Here is a 13945-nt window from a genome sequence, read left to right on the forward strand (position 1 = left end):
GGGAATCCCAGTGGGCTGACGAATACCAGATATCAGGGCAGTTTCCAATTGGGTACACAGCTCTGTGATTGTGGCCCTGTGTAGTTTATAGGTGAGAATAATGTGCCTGTCATCCATTGTTGCCAAGTCCACCAGGGGCCTGTACACGGAGGGATGTCTCCATCTCCTATCATCCGCAGCAGTTGCAATCTTGGGGGCAAACGGTGAGCAGCTGGCCTGTATTCCATATTTCCAAACACTACACTGCATTGCATGTTGTGACTGTAACAGTATATTGTTGGGTAGTCCCAAATGGTGCATATGTGTACTGTGACGCAGTTAGGTGCCATGGCCTGCCCCCCGTGAAATGGCATCTGCCTGTGCTGTATGGAGGGACATGTGAAAATGAGGTTGAGTGCCATTGCGGGAGGCAGTCGAGATCCGCCGTGCAACTCCTCATTGGATACCATTGGGCCCTATGGGTTACAGTGAGCAATGATGATGTACGCTGGTGGTGATGGTACGCACCGCCGCAGACATGACTGCCATTTTCTACCTGTTCACTCACTTGCTTCAACAGGAGAGGACCTACACTGCATGTGCTACTGTGACTTCTGTCTGGAACTGACCACGGCTCGTGTCACTGGGGAAAGGGCCCCTGCCTTCACTCCTGTGGAGTTGGAGAGACTGGTGGATGGGGTCATACCTCAGTAGCGAATGCTGTATGGGCCTCCAGACCAACAGGTCTGCTACACTGTGAGCATAATACATGGGAGATGAATGCATGGAGTGGTGTGTGTGTGAGGGCCTCGTGTGGGGGGGGGGTTGGTGGAAGGGCCCTGGGCAGTGTGCTGCATGTATGGTGGGCAATGTCTGTGCGTAAGGGGATGTGAGGGCTACAGTGGGCCATGAGTGTAACGGGCAGGACGGTCTGACTGATACCTTTTCCTATGTGTCAGCGCCCATCAAAAAAGAGTATATGGTGTGCCATCACCAAGGACGTGCGGACCCTGGGGCTCTAAGGCAGGCGGAGCACCCATTGTCGCAAACTGTGGGAGGACCTGAGACGCTGGGCATAGAAGATGGTGGAGGCCCAGCTGGGGATGGCCTCCCAACTAGGAAGGGGTTCCCATCAAACCCTGACCCCCCTGATGGCTCACATACTGGCAGTGGCCTATCCGGAGCTGGATGGGCACTTGGGGGCATCACAGCAGCCACAAGAGGGTGAGTACAGTGCCCCAATATACTACTTGTATGTGGTGGGGTAGCATCCGGGTGGGGGACGTGGGCCTGTGGGTGCCCCTACACCAGGCTGGACATTGCAGGGTAGGGCCCATGTTGCGCAGGGTCTGATGTAAACCTCCTCCAACCATGCTAGTGGGCAGGTGTGTGTGGGTCTCAGGTATGCTGCAATTGGCGTTAGGTATCCCTGTCAATGAGGTGGTGACTTACATTGTGACTATTAGTGCTTCGCCTAGTGCGTAGGGCTGTTCCCTGTGTGTGTGTGTGTCGTGTACACCAACGGTGGTGTTGTTGCCACCATTGACCAAGGGTATCCTTTGTCTCTCCCCCCTTTTTTGTTTTGTGACCCTGTCCTTATGTGCATTAGCATCATCTGGAAGAGGAGCAGAGGCACTGGCGATGGGGAGAGTTGCATCCCACAGGGCCCAAGAGCCCGAATCCACTGACGGTGAGGGCACCAGTGGGACGGAGGGCGAGGGGAGCACCACGGCGGAGACTGGAGGGGACAGTTCTGACAGTGATACCTCCTCTGATGGAAGCTCCCTGGTGGTGGTGGACACCTCTGTTCCCACCCCAACTACAGGTACACCTGCCAACCCCGTACCAGCACAGCGCTCCCAGAAGCTCCTCAGCGTGTTTCCCATGCCCGCTCACCCAGGAGGGTGGACATCTTCTTCGCCCTAGGCACCTCAGGCCCTGCCCCAGTTGGCCCTGCTGCCCTGAGTGAGGATGCTATTGACCTCCTGCAAGCCATCTCTGTTGGGCAGTCAACCATTGTGAATGCCATTCAGGGGCTGGCAGCCCATTTGCAACGAACAAATGCATTCCTGGAGGGCATTCACTCTGGCATGACGGCCCAACAGAGATCAATCCAGGCTCTGGAATCTTCCCTGACAGCAGCCATTGTCCCTATTTCTAGCCTCCCCCCTCCAACTTCCTCTACCCAATCCCATTCCCCTCAACCCAAACCTATCCCACGCACACAGGCAGACCAGCATGCACCCAGGACAACACAAAGGAGTGGTTCAGGCAAACACAAGCATGACACATCATCCCACAGGCACTCACCCAATAATTATCCAGATGCATACATACCAACATTCACTGCCTCGACTGTACCCCCCTCCTCCTCGTCCACCTCCCTCCCAGTAGTTTCTACACATACACCTGCATGCACTACATCCTCATCCATTACCACCATCACGCCTAACATTACACGCCCCTCACTGGCAGTCACCGCCCCCACATCCATGTACACGTCCCCTGTGTCCTCTCCCACTGTGTCTGTGCCTCCTCCTCCCAAAGTACACAAACTCAAGCACTTAGTCACCCAACAGCCATCCACCTCACAACAGCATCCGGCCCATGCACCTGCACCCAAACACAGCTGACAGACACCTCCTACAACCACTTCCTCCACTCCCAAACCTTCACCCTCTTCCCGCCCCAATGTCCCTAAGAAGCTTTTCCTCTCCACCCTTGACCTCTTCCCTACCACCCCCCCCCCTGTCCTTCACATCAGGCCAGGGTGGTCAGAACCCAGGAGAGCACCTCAGCCACCAAGTCCACGACCTCTCTAGTGTCAACAGCTAGTTCAGGTGGGAGAGGAACCCTGGCACCAGGCAACAACACTGAAAGGGTGCCTGCTCCAGGGGCATCAAGGAAGGGCAAGGAGGCACCACCAGCTGCGACAGGGCAGGGCAAGGAGGCACTACCAGCTGCGACAGGGAAGCGCAAGGAGGCACCACCACCAGCTTCCAGGAAGGGCAAGGAGGCACCAACAGCTGCAGAAGGGAAGGGCAAGGGGCAATCAGTGAAAGAGTGCCTGCACCAGGTGCATCAAGGAAGGGCAATAAGGCACCACCAGCTGCGACAGGGAAGGGCAAGGAGGCACTACCAGCTGTGACAGGGAAGGGCAAGGAGGCACCACCAGCAGCATCTAAGAAGGGCAAGGAGGCACCACCAGCTACAGGAGGGAAGGGCAAGGGGCAATCCCTGGCTGCTGGCAGGAAGGGCAAGGGGCCTGCACCAGCAGGCCGGAAGGACAGGAGGCCAGGTGCTGGGACTCATTCGGAGCCCCCACCACCAACCATGGTGGTTCAGCCATCCGAGGCTGCAGGGGATTGGATGGAGCCTCCCACCACCACTGCCAGCACAACCACCAGCACCTCTGCCAGCAGCAGCTGCCCCAGTAGGCAGCCGTCAAAGGCTACAGGGGTTGGGCTGGAGCCTCCCCCCACCATTGTCAACACTGACACCAGCACCACTGCTAGCAGCAGCAGTCCCAGTGGGCAGCCACTGAGGCTGCAGTGGTTGGGCTGGAGCCTCCCCCCACCACAGCCAGCACCGACACCAGCCCCGCCACTGCCACCACCGAGTAGCCGTCACCGCCGGCGGACAGTGTGTAGTCCTGCCTCAGTGGGCTGTTGTGTGTCCTAGCCCCTGCAAATCTTGTGGTTCTGACACCCAGGTGAGAGACTGTGACCTTGCACTCCCCAAGATCTGCATCACAGGGCACAATGCCCCCTCCAGAACCAGTGGAGAAGCCATCCACACACCCCATCCTTCCCAGGAGGAAGGACACTGGTCACAAGGCCCCCTCGAGAGACAGTGGAGAGGCCATCCACTCACCCCATCCTTCCCAGGATGAAACACACTGGGCACAAGGCCCTCCGCAGAACCAGTGGAGAAGCCTTCCACTCACCCCATCCTTCCCAGGATGAAGCACACTGGGCACAAGGCCCACTCCAGGACCAGTGGAAGAAGCCATCCACTCACCCCATCCTTCCCAGGATGAAGCACACTGGGCACAAGGCCCCCTCCAGAACCAGTGGAGAAGCCATCCACTAGAGAGACTGTGGCCTTGCACTCCCCAGGACCAAGCAGTGGGCAAACCACCCACTAGAGAGACTGTGGTCTTGCACTCCCCAGGACCAAGCAGTGGGAAAACCACCCACTTGAGAGACTGTGGCCTTTAACTCCCCAGGACATTGCACAGGGTCATGTAGCCCCCTCCAGGACCAATGGTGTTGTACCATCTTCTGGCTGAGGTGCCCCTCCTTCCCCGTCCCCCTGAGGTGCCTGTGTATTTTTGACCTGATGCCCCTGCAGTGTTCTCTCCGTGTTGTGGCTGGAGTGAGGTGGGCCATGGCCTATGTGTTGTGGGCCTGTGGCCCACGGACATTGTGAACTGGGCAGTGTCCTTACATTTGTATATATGTATATAAGTTTGTATTTTTATGCACCTATTCAAGTTAGTTTATCGTATTACGCTCACTTTCTTCAAATCATTTTGTCCTAGCATTTTTCCTGAGGGGTAAGGGGTGAATATGTAATGTTTGTGCATCTGTTTGTGTGTATGGTGTTGGGGGTGGGGATGTTGTGGGTTGCGTGTGTGTGTCACTCTCTTTTTCCTCCCTCCTCCCTTGTGTGCTAGGCGGCAGTACTCATGTGGTCGTCTTCGCCAGCGTTGATGTTCATAATGCAGAAAAAGGTATAAGACCATCGGAAATATGTGCAGCTCGGGCTCCATAGTGTTGTGGTTGTTCCCTGAGTCTCCACAGGTGAGTCCTTTGACTTCTGTGTTCTGTTTCCGCCATGCTTTTGATGTCGTTGGTACCGCCCCGGAAAAGGTGGCGGATAGGCCTGTCATAATAGTGTGGGCGGTACATTGTCTTCTACCTGGCTGTTGGCGGTTACTGCAGTGGTGCTCGTTGATACTGCTGTGGAGGTCGGTGTGTTAAAGTGGCTGTCTGTCGGAGCGGATTCTACAGTGGTCATAATTCCACTTTGGTTACCGCCGGCCTGTTGGTGGTATTACCAACGCTTTATCACCGACCGCTAGGGTTGTAATGAGGGCCTATGTTTGTCAATTGGTGGTAATTTTATGTTGCAAACATTTCTACATTTTCACTCAAAACTGGTTTTTGAGAATGCTGACCTGATGCTTCTTTAGTTATTCTTCTTCTAAATTTCAAGGCACACATTTTTCATTTCAATTTAAATCTGTATACCCTTGTTAATTTCATATTCACAACCATCTCTGTCAATTGAAAACTCTAAACTGAATTTCTTGTAAATAACTCTCCTCATTAAAAAATGCCTCTGTACGGGAAGTGTTACCACTCTCCGTGGAAAACACTGTAAATGTATGCTTTACTTACTTGAACCTTTTGGCAACATTTTTTCTTCGGTGAATTAATCAGTTTATCTAAACATCTCACTCTCTTCATAATAAGAAAAAATAGCTCTCTTTTTAATACAAAAACCTTGTCAACTAGACACTCAACAACATTCTTCTGGTTTAAAAGCTCTTTTGCTTTTAACTGTTTTCATGTTTCACATAATATTAGATACTACTCTACAATGAAAAAACTTCTGATTAAGTTCTTTAAATTTCTTTTTCTTAAATCTGTCTGGTTGGACTCTTTTTTGTGTCATTATCTCTTTGCGAAGAATGTAATGATTTTAGATGATGTTAGATGTTGAGACACTTTGCATTGTACTCCCAACTGCAGAAGAAAGTTTACATGATGTTATCACTTTTTTCAGGAAACATTTGGTACTCTTACTAAATTTGAATGTTCTTTTACCATCATTTTCGTTCTCTGCATCTTTTTCATGTTTGGAAATTTCTTTATAGTAATTTTTTTTCTTCTGTGTCTTCGGCTGCTTTGTTGGTATCTTGAACTGGTTGGAAACCCAACAGAAAAATTATACAACACATATTATTTATTTCTGCTTCTTAAAGCGCACTTGCAAATAAATAAAAGATAGGCATTGTGGGGCATATTTATACTCCGTTTGCGCCGGAATTGCGTCGTTTTTTTTGACGCAATTTCAACGCAAAACTAACTCCATATTTATACTTTGGCGTTAGACGCGTCTAGCGCCAAAGTCCATGGAGTTAGCGTCATTTTTTAGTGTGGACACCTACTTTGCGTTAATTATAGGCAAGGTAGGCGTTCCCGTCTAAAAAATTGACTCCGAGGCATGTGCGTCGGATTTATACTCCCGGGCAAAAATCACGCCCGGGAGTGGGCGGGTCAAAAAAAATGACACTCTGCCGCTTTTGCGCCGTTTTTTAGCGCCTGCAAAAGGCAGGCGTTAAGGGACCTGTGGGCTCTGAAGGAGCCCAGAGGTGCCCTCCCATGCCCCCAGGGACACCCCCTGTCACCCTTGCCCACCCCAGGAGGACACCCAAGGCTGGAGGGACCCATCCCAGGGACATTAAGGTAAGTTCAGGTAAGTATTATTTATTTATTTTTTTGTGGCATACGGGGGCCTGATTTGTGCCCCCCTACATGCCACTATGCCCAATGACCATGCCCAGGGGACATAAGTCCCCTGGGCATGGCCATTGGGCAAGGGGGCATGACTCCTGTCTTTGCGAAGACAGGAGTCATTTCTATGGGGGTTGGGAGTCGTAAAAAATGGCGCAAATCGGGTTGAGGCGAAAAAATTGCCTTAACCTGACTTGCCCCATTTCTTGACGCCCAAGCCCCATATCCCCCTACGCCGGCGCTGCCTGGTGTACGTCGTTTTTTTTATCGCACACCAGACGGCGGTGGCGGCTAACGCCGGCTAACGTCATTCAATAAATACGGCGCCCGCATGGTGCTTCAGAATGGCGTTAGCCGGCGCGAATTTTTTTGACGCAAAACTGTGTTGGCGCAGTTTTGCGTCAAAAAGTATAAATATGGGCCTGTGTACTACATTTAAGCATGCTACACATTCTGCATGATACAGTTTCATCAAACACTAATCCTGTCTCATACCACCCTGTAACAGCAGTCTCTCTAAATAACAGCTCAAGAGAGACTTAGGGGCATTTTATACTTTGTTTGTGCCGGATTTGCGTAATTTGTTTTATGCAAATCCGGTGCAAACGTAACTCCATATTTATATTTTGACGCTAGACCCGTCTAGCGAAAAAATATTGGAGTTGACGTAATTTTTTGCCTTCGGAAAACTACCTTGCGTCAATGAGATGCAAGGTAGCCGTTCCCAGGCAAAAAATTACTCTAAGGCCTTTGCGCCTTATATATCCTCCCCTGCAAAAATCACGCACTGGAGGAGGAGGGCCTTAAATAATGTTGCTAAGCCTGTTTAGCGCCATTATTTAACGTCTGGGTCAGGGCAGGTGTTAAGGGACCTGTGGACCATTTTCCGTGGTCAGAGGCCATGGAAAGAGCCTGCAGGTGCCCTTCTCTGCACCTGGTACACCCTCACCTGGAGGACACCTAAGGATTGGGGGACCAATCCCAGGTAAGTCCAAGTAAGTATTTGTTTTTTTTAAAGTGCCATGGGGAGGCTTAACTTGGGCCCCACTACATGGCCATTGGGCAGGGGGCATGACTGCTGCCTTTACTAAGACAGGAGTCATGTCCATGGGGGTTGTGCATCAAAAAATGACGCTAGTCACGTCAGAGTTATTTTTCTGACTTTAACCTGACTAACGCCATTCTTTGACGCACAACCTCCTGTTTCCCCTACGCCTCCCCCACCCGGCTGGTGTCCTGGAATGGCACTAGCTGGCGGTAAACTTTTTTGTGCAAGCCTGCGCTAATGCAGGTTTGCGTCAAAAAGTATAAATCAGAGCCTAACTGCTTAGTTTCATTTGATACATATATATATAGATATGTATGTTACCTGTTGTATCTGCTGATGTTTTCTGTTTGTTTATAAGGGCTAACAATGATGTCCTTCCATTTAGCCTAATGAGACATTTTAGGCCGTTAGGGAGTGTTCTGGAAAGCCCTCACCTTGATTGATGATTTTCCACCCCATTACCTCTTTGTGCAATCCCCCCTTACATCTTTGAATCTTAGGATCCAGTGGTCTGACCTGTCCACTGTATTCACAGATGCACACTCACTAACTGGATGCTTCATTTTTGTTATAATGAGATGAACTGCAATGGCAGCAAAGACACATTTGTGCTAACCTTGAATTTCCACTAGTGGCCATTCTTTTAGCATCTAGACCATTTAATTCATCTTCCCACTTGGAGCAGAATATGGGGCCACCTGCTTTGTAAAAGTAAAAGGGTGGCATAGTGAAACTTTGATGGAGCGGTTGCTGTGGATCACTTTGTAATGGGCAGTAACCCACTCAACCCCGACAATGCAGCCCACACCATTCAAAATTTATGGCCACATTAGGAACACTGAGTGCATGTAAAACTGTGTTGCAGCACACTACAAATAGCTTGCCTCCCTCACTCTAGTGTGGGTAACTTCTTATCATACGTTAATAGTGGGTCTGGAGGACACTGACATACATAGTGCCAGCATCAGCTTAAGCAGGGACCCTTCTCAGATGCACTGCCTGCTTACTGACTGCTCTGAAATCCTGTTTTTAAGTGGGCAGTGTCACCTCCACTGGAAGCAATGAGCTGTCAGTAGAGCATGGTACCGCCTGCCTGGCTTGTGTACACCACAGTAGCCTGCCTTTAGCATTGAGAAGAATGACACAATTAAGTGATCTTTCAGAAGTCCAAAATAGGGTGCAGTGTGAGCTTTCGAAACGCCACCTCCAGGAATCGTTTCCCCCTTTACTTCACAGTCTTCAGCACTTAGCTTGTCCACCTAACCAATCAAACAGAGCAAGCCCACATACATGCAGACCCACACAGGGAGTCTTGTACTACCAGCCACTGGCTTTCAAGGATACTTTACCATAATCACACCACTACTCTAGTGAATCTTCACCCTCCTATAGTGGACACACGTGGCCTTTCAAAGCATGAAGTCATCATACAAGCCCATATTGTATCTCACAATCAACAGCCTGTAACGATGAGTACCACATTGGTTTGAAACTGAAAATTACTGAACATATTTTCCACATTTTATAAATTGAATGCTCAGGAATTCTAACAGTCTTGTTATATCGTCACACAAGCCTGATAACTATACATCCTGGGTCAGCTCATAAAAATCACATAATTTTTCAGCGGGCACCACGTTCATAGGTTCATTAAAAGCTGCCATGTAGCTTGCATGGAAAGCTGTTATACTTTTACAATTTAAAGTTATTGTTTTTCTACCTTTACCTAAATCCTCACCAATTGCTGCAGCAGGAGAAAATATTTGCTGCCCTGTTAATTGACATGATTGGCCTGGCAGGATGTTTTTATGCACAAGTGCCTCAATATGAATCACATTGTCCATACTTGTTGTAGTTTTCAAGACTATCATGCTTGTTAGTTTATGGGACAATTAGGCCCATATTTATAGGAAAATTATGGAGGGAGATGCTGCGCTAAAAGTGGCAGTGCCACGCTCCATAATTTTCACAACACAGGGATGCTCCGTATTTAATTGAATACGGCACACCCCTGTGTTGTCCCCTGCCCTGGCGCTAAATTTAGCTGACAGCACCAGCGTTCGTGTGCAAGGATGTCTGCGTTGAGGGGTATGATTGTTTATAAACAGTCACTATTGGCGATTTGGCACTTCTGTGAATGTAGCACACACAGAAGTGCAGAAGTGTCATTTTGAAATGATTGTTTATGCGCAGAAAGGGATACCTTCCTGCACATAAACAATCATGACTGTCAGTTTGCTCTTTCTCTGCATGCTGCAGAATGCAGCACACATAGAAGAATTGTAGGAAAGTACCATCTTGCCTGGCATGTTACCCCCATATTTCACTGTATATATGTTGTTTTAGTGGTATGTGTCACTGGGACCCTGCCAGCCAGGGCCCCAGTGCTCATAAGTGTGCCATGTATGTGTTACCTGTGTTATGACTAACTGTCTCACTGAGGCTCTGCTAATCAGAACCTCAGTGGTTATGCTCTCTCATTTCTTTCCAAATTGTCACTACCAGGCTAGTGATCAATTTCACCAATTTACATTGGCATACTGGAACACCCATATAATTCCCTAGTATATGGTACTGAGGTACCCAGGGTATTGGGGTTCCAGGAGATCCCTATGGGCTGCAGCATTTCTTTTGCCACCCATAGGGAGCTCTGACAATTCTTACACAGGCCTGCCACTGCAGCCTGAGTGAAATAATGTCCACGTTATTTCACAGCCATTTTACACTGCACTTAAGTACTTATAAGTCACCTATATGTCTAACCTTTACCTGGTAAAGGTTGGGTGCTAAGTTACTTAGTGTGTGGGCACCCTGGCACTAGCCAAGGTGCCCCCACATCGTTCAGGGCCAATTCCCCGGACATTGTGAGTGCGGGGACACCATTACACGCGTGCACTACATATAGGTCACTACCTATGTGTAGCTTCACAATGGTAACTCCGAATATGGCCATGTAACATGTCTAAGATCATGGAATTGCCCCACCAATGCCATCCTGGTATTGGGGAGACAATCCCATGATTCCCCGGGTCTCTAGCACAGACCCGGGTACTGCCAAACTGCCTTTCCCGGGGTTTCACTGCAGCTGCTGCTGCTGCCAACCCCTCAGACAGGTTTCTGCCCTCCTGGGGTCCAGCCAGGCTTGGCCCAGGAAGGCAGAACAAAGGACTTCCTCAGAGAGAGGGTGTTACACCCTCTCCCTTTGGAATAAGGTGTCAGGGCTGGGGAGGAGTAGCCTCCCCCAGCCTCTGGTAATGCTTTGATGGGCACAGATGGTGCCCATCTCTGCATAAGCCAGTCTACACCGGTTCAGGAATCCCTCAGCCCTGCTCTGGCGTGAAACTGGACAAAGGAAAGGGGAGTGACCACTCCCCTGACCTGCACCTCCCCTGGGAGGTGCCCAGAGCTCCTCCAGTGTGCTCCAGACCTCTGCCACCTTGGAAACAGAGGTGCTGCTGGCACACTGGACTGCTCTGAGTGGCCAGGGCCAGCAGGTGACGTCAGAGACTCCTTCTGATAGGCTCCTTCAGGTGTTGCTAGCCTATCCTCTCTCCTAGGTAGCCAAACCTCCTTTTCTGGCTATTTAGGGTCTCTGCTTTGGGGAATTCCTTAGATAACGAATGCAAGAGCTCATCAGAGTTCCTCTGCATCTCTCTCTTCACCTTCTGCCAAGGAATCGACTGCTGACCGCGCTGGAAGCCTGCAAAACTGCAACAAAGTAGCAAAGACGACTACTGCGACCTTGTAACGCTGATCCTGCCGCCTTCTCGACTGTTTTCCTGGTGGTGCATGCTGTGGGGGTAGTCTGCCTCCTCTCTGCACTAGAAGCTCCGAAGAAATCCCCTGTGGGTCGACGGAATCTTCCCCCTGCAACTGCAGGCACCAAAGAACTGCATCACCGGTCCTCTGGGTCTCCTCTCAGCACGACGAGCGAGGTCCCTTGAACTCAGCAACTCTGTCCAAGTGACTCCCACAGTCCAGTGACTCTTCAGTACAAGTTTGGTGGAGGTAAGTCCTTGCCTCCCCACGCCAGACTGCCTAGCTGGGAACTGCGTGTTTTGCAGCTACTCTGGCTCCTGTGCACTCCACAAAGATTTCCTTGGTGCACAGCCAAGCCTGGGTCCACGGCACTCTAACTCGCATTGCACGACCTCCTGAGTTGTCCTCCGGCGGCGTGGGACTCTCTTGTGTAACTTCGGGTGAGCACCATTTCACTCCACTTCGTAGTGCCTGTTCTGACACTTCTGCGGGTGCTGCCTGCTTCTGGGAGGGCTCCTTGTCTGGCTGGGCGCCTCCTCTGTCCCCTCACGCAATTGGTGACATCCTGGTCCCTCCTGGGCCACAGCAGCATCCAAAAGCCTAACCACAAGCTTTGCAGCTAGCAAGGCTTGTTTGCGGTCTTTCTGCGAGAAATCACTTCTGCACGACTCTTCACGACGTGGGACATCCATCCTCCAAAGGAGAAGTTTTTAGCCCTTGTCGTTCGTGCAGAATCCTCAGCTTCTACCATCCAGTGGCAGCTTCTTTGCATCCACAGCTGGCATTTCCTGGGCATCTGCCCACTCCCGACTTGATCGTGACTTTTGGACTTGGTCCCCTTGTTCCACAGGTACTCTCGTCTGGAAATCCATTGTTGTTGCATTGCTGGTGTTGGTCTTTCCTATCACGACTTCTGTGCTCTTTGGGGAACTTAGGTGCACTTTGCACCCACTTTTCAGGGTCTTGGGGTGGGCTATTTTTCTAGCCCTCACTGTTTTCTTACAGTCCCAGCGACCCTCTACGAGGTCACATAGGTTTGGGGTCAATTCGTGGTTCGCATTCCACTTCTAGAGTATATGGTTTGTGTTGCCCCTATCCCTATGTGCCCCCATTGCATTCTATCCAACCGACCCAAACGAAGCTGCCAACAACCTCACAAGCTGGATCTCCGACTGTGCCAACCTCCTGGCCCCCCTGAAGACTCAAGCTAACACCAACAACCACAAGAAAAACTCCTGGTTCACCCCCGACCTCAAGAACTCCAAGAAAGAATGCCGCGCCCGCGAGAAGGCGTGGCGCCTCAACCAGACCGAAGAGAACATGTCAGCTCTCAAGGACGCCACCCGCCAACACCACCAACACCTCCGCGCCGCACGAAAAACAGCCTACCGGAACAGACTTGACAACAACGCCCACAACAGCAAGGAACTATTTGGCATCGTCAAAGAGCTCTCCAACCCGGACGCAGAAAACAACCCTATTCCCCCCTCACAGGACCTCTGCGACTCCCTCGCAACCTTCTTCCACCACAAGATCATCGACATATACAACAGCTTCCCGACCGCCAACGCAAACCCCCACCCGGAACCCGCCACCGACATCACCACCATCCTCACCTGGAGCCCTACCACCACCAAGGAGACCACCCGCGTCATGAACTCGATCCACTCCGGATCCCCATCAGACCCCTGCCCGCACCACATCTACAACAAGGCCGACAACATCATCGCACCGCACCTCCAAGACGTCATCAACGCCTCCCTCACCGCCGCCACCTTCCCGGAGAGCTGGAAACATGCAGAGCTCAACGCCCTCCTAAAGAAACCTACAGCAGACCCCACCGAACTCAAAAACTTCCGGCCCATCTCTCTCCTACCATTCCCCGCCAAAGTGATTGAGAAAATCGTCAACGCTCAACTCACCACCGCCCTGGAAACCAACGACTCCCTCGACCCCACACAGTTCGGTTTCAGGGCCAACCACAGCACCGAAACCGCCCTCATCGCAGCCACGGACGACATCCGAGCCCTGACCGACAAGGGAGAAACCGTGGCCCTCATACTCCTGGACCTCTCTGCAGCCTTCGACACGGTCTGCCACCACACCCTGATACACCGCCTCGGCAACGCCGGCATCAGAGGCAAGGCCCTGGAATGGGATCGTCTCCTTCCTCTCCGGAAGGACTTAGAGAGTCCGCCTGCCCCCCTTCAGATCCACAGCCACGGAGATCATCTGCGGCGTACCCCAAGGATCCTCCCTCAGCCCCACTCTCTTCAACGTCTACATGACCCCCCTGGCGAACATCGCACGCAAACACGGACTCGACCTCATATCCTACGCCGACGACACCCAGCTCATCTTATCCCTCACAAACAACCCCACCTCAGCTAAGACCAGACTACATGAAGGAATTAAGGAAGTAGCGAACTGGATGACAGACAGCCGGCTGAAACTGAACACAGATAAGACGGAGGTCCTCATCCTCGGCCCTACTCCCGCCGCATGGGACGACTCCTGGTGGCCCCCGCCCTAGGCAGCACTCCCCAACCCACCGACCACGCACGCAACCTCGGCTTCATCCTGGACTTATGCCTCTCCATGACCAGACAGGTCAACTCGGTGACCTCGGCATGCT

Source organism: Pleurodeles waltl, chromosome 1_2 (assembly GCF_031143425.1).
Source record: "Pleurodeles waltl isolate 20211129_DDA chromosome 1_2, aPleWal1.hap1.20221129, whole genome shotgun sequence".
Taxonomy (NCBI): domain Eukaryota; kingdom Metazoa; phylum Chordata; class Amphibia; order Caudata; family Salamandridae; genus Pleurodeles; species Pleurodeles waltl.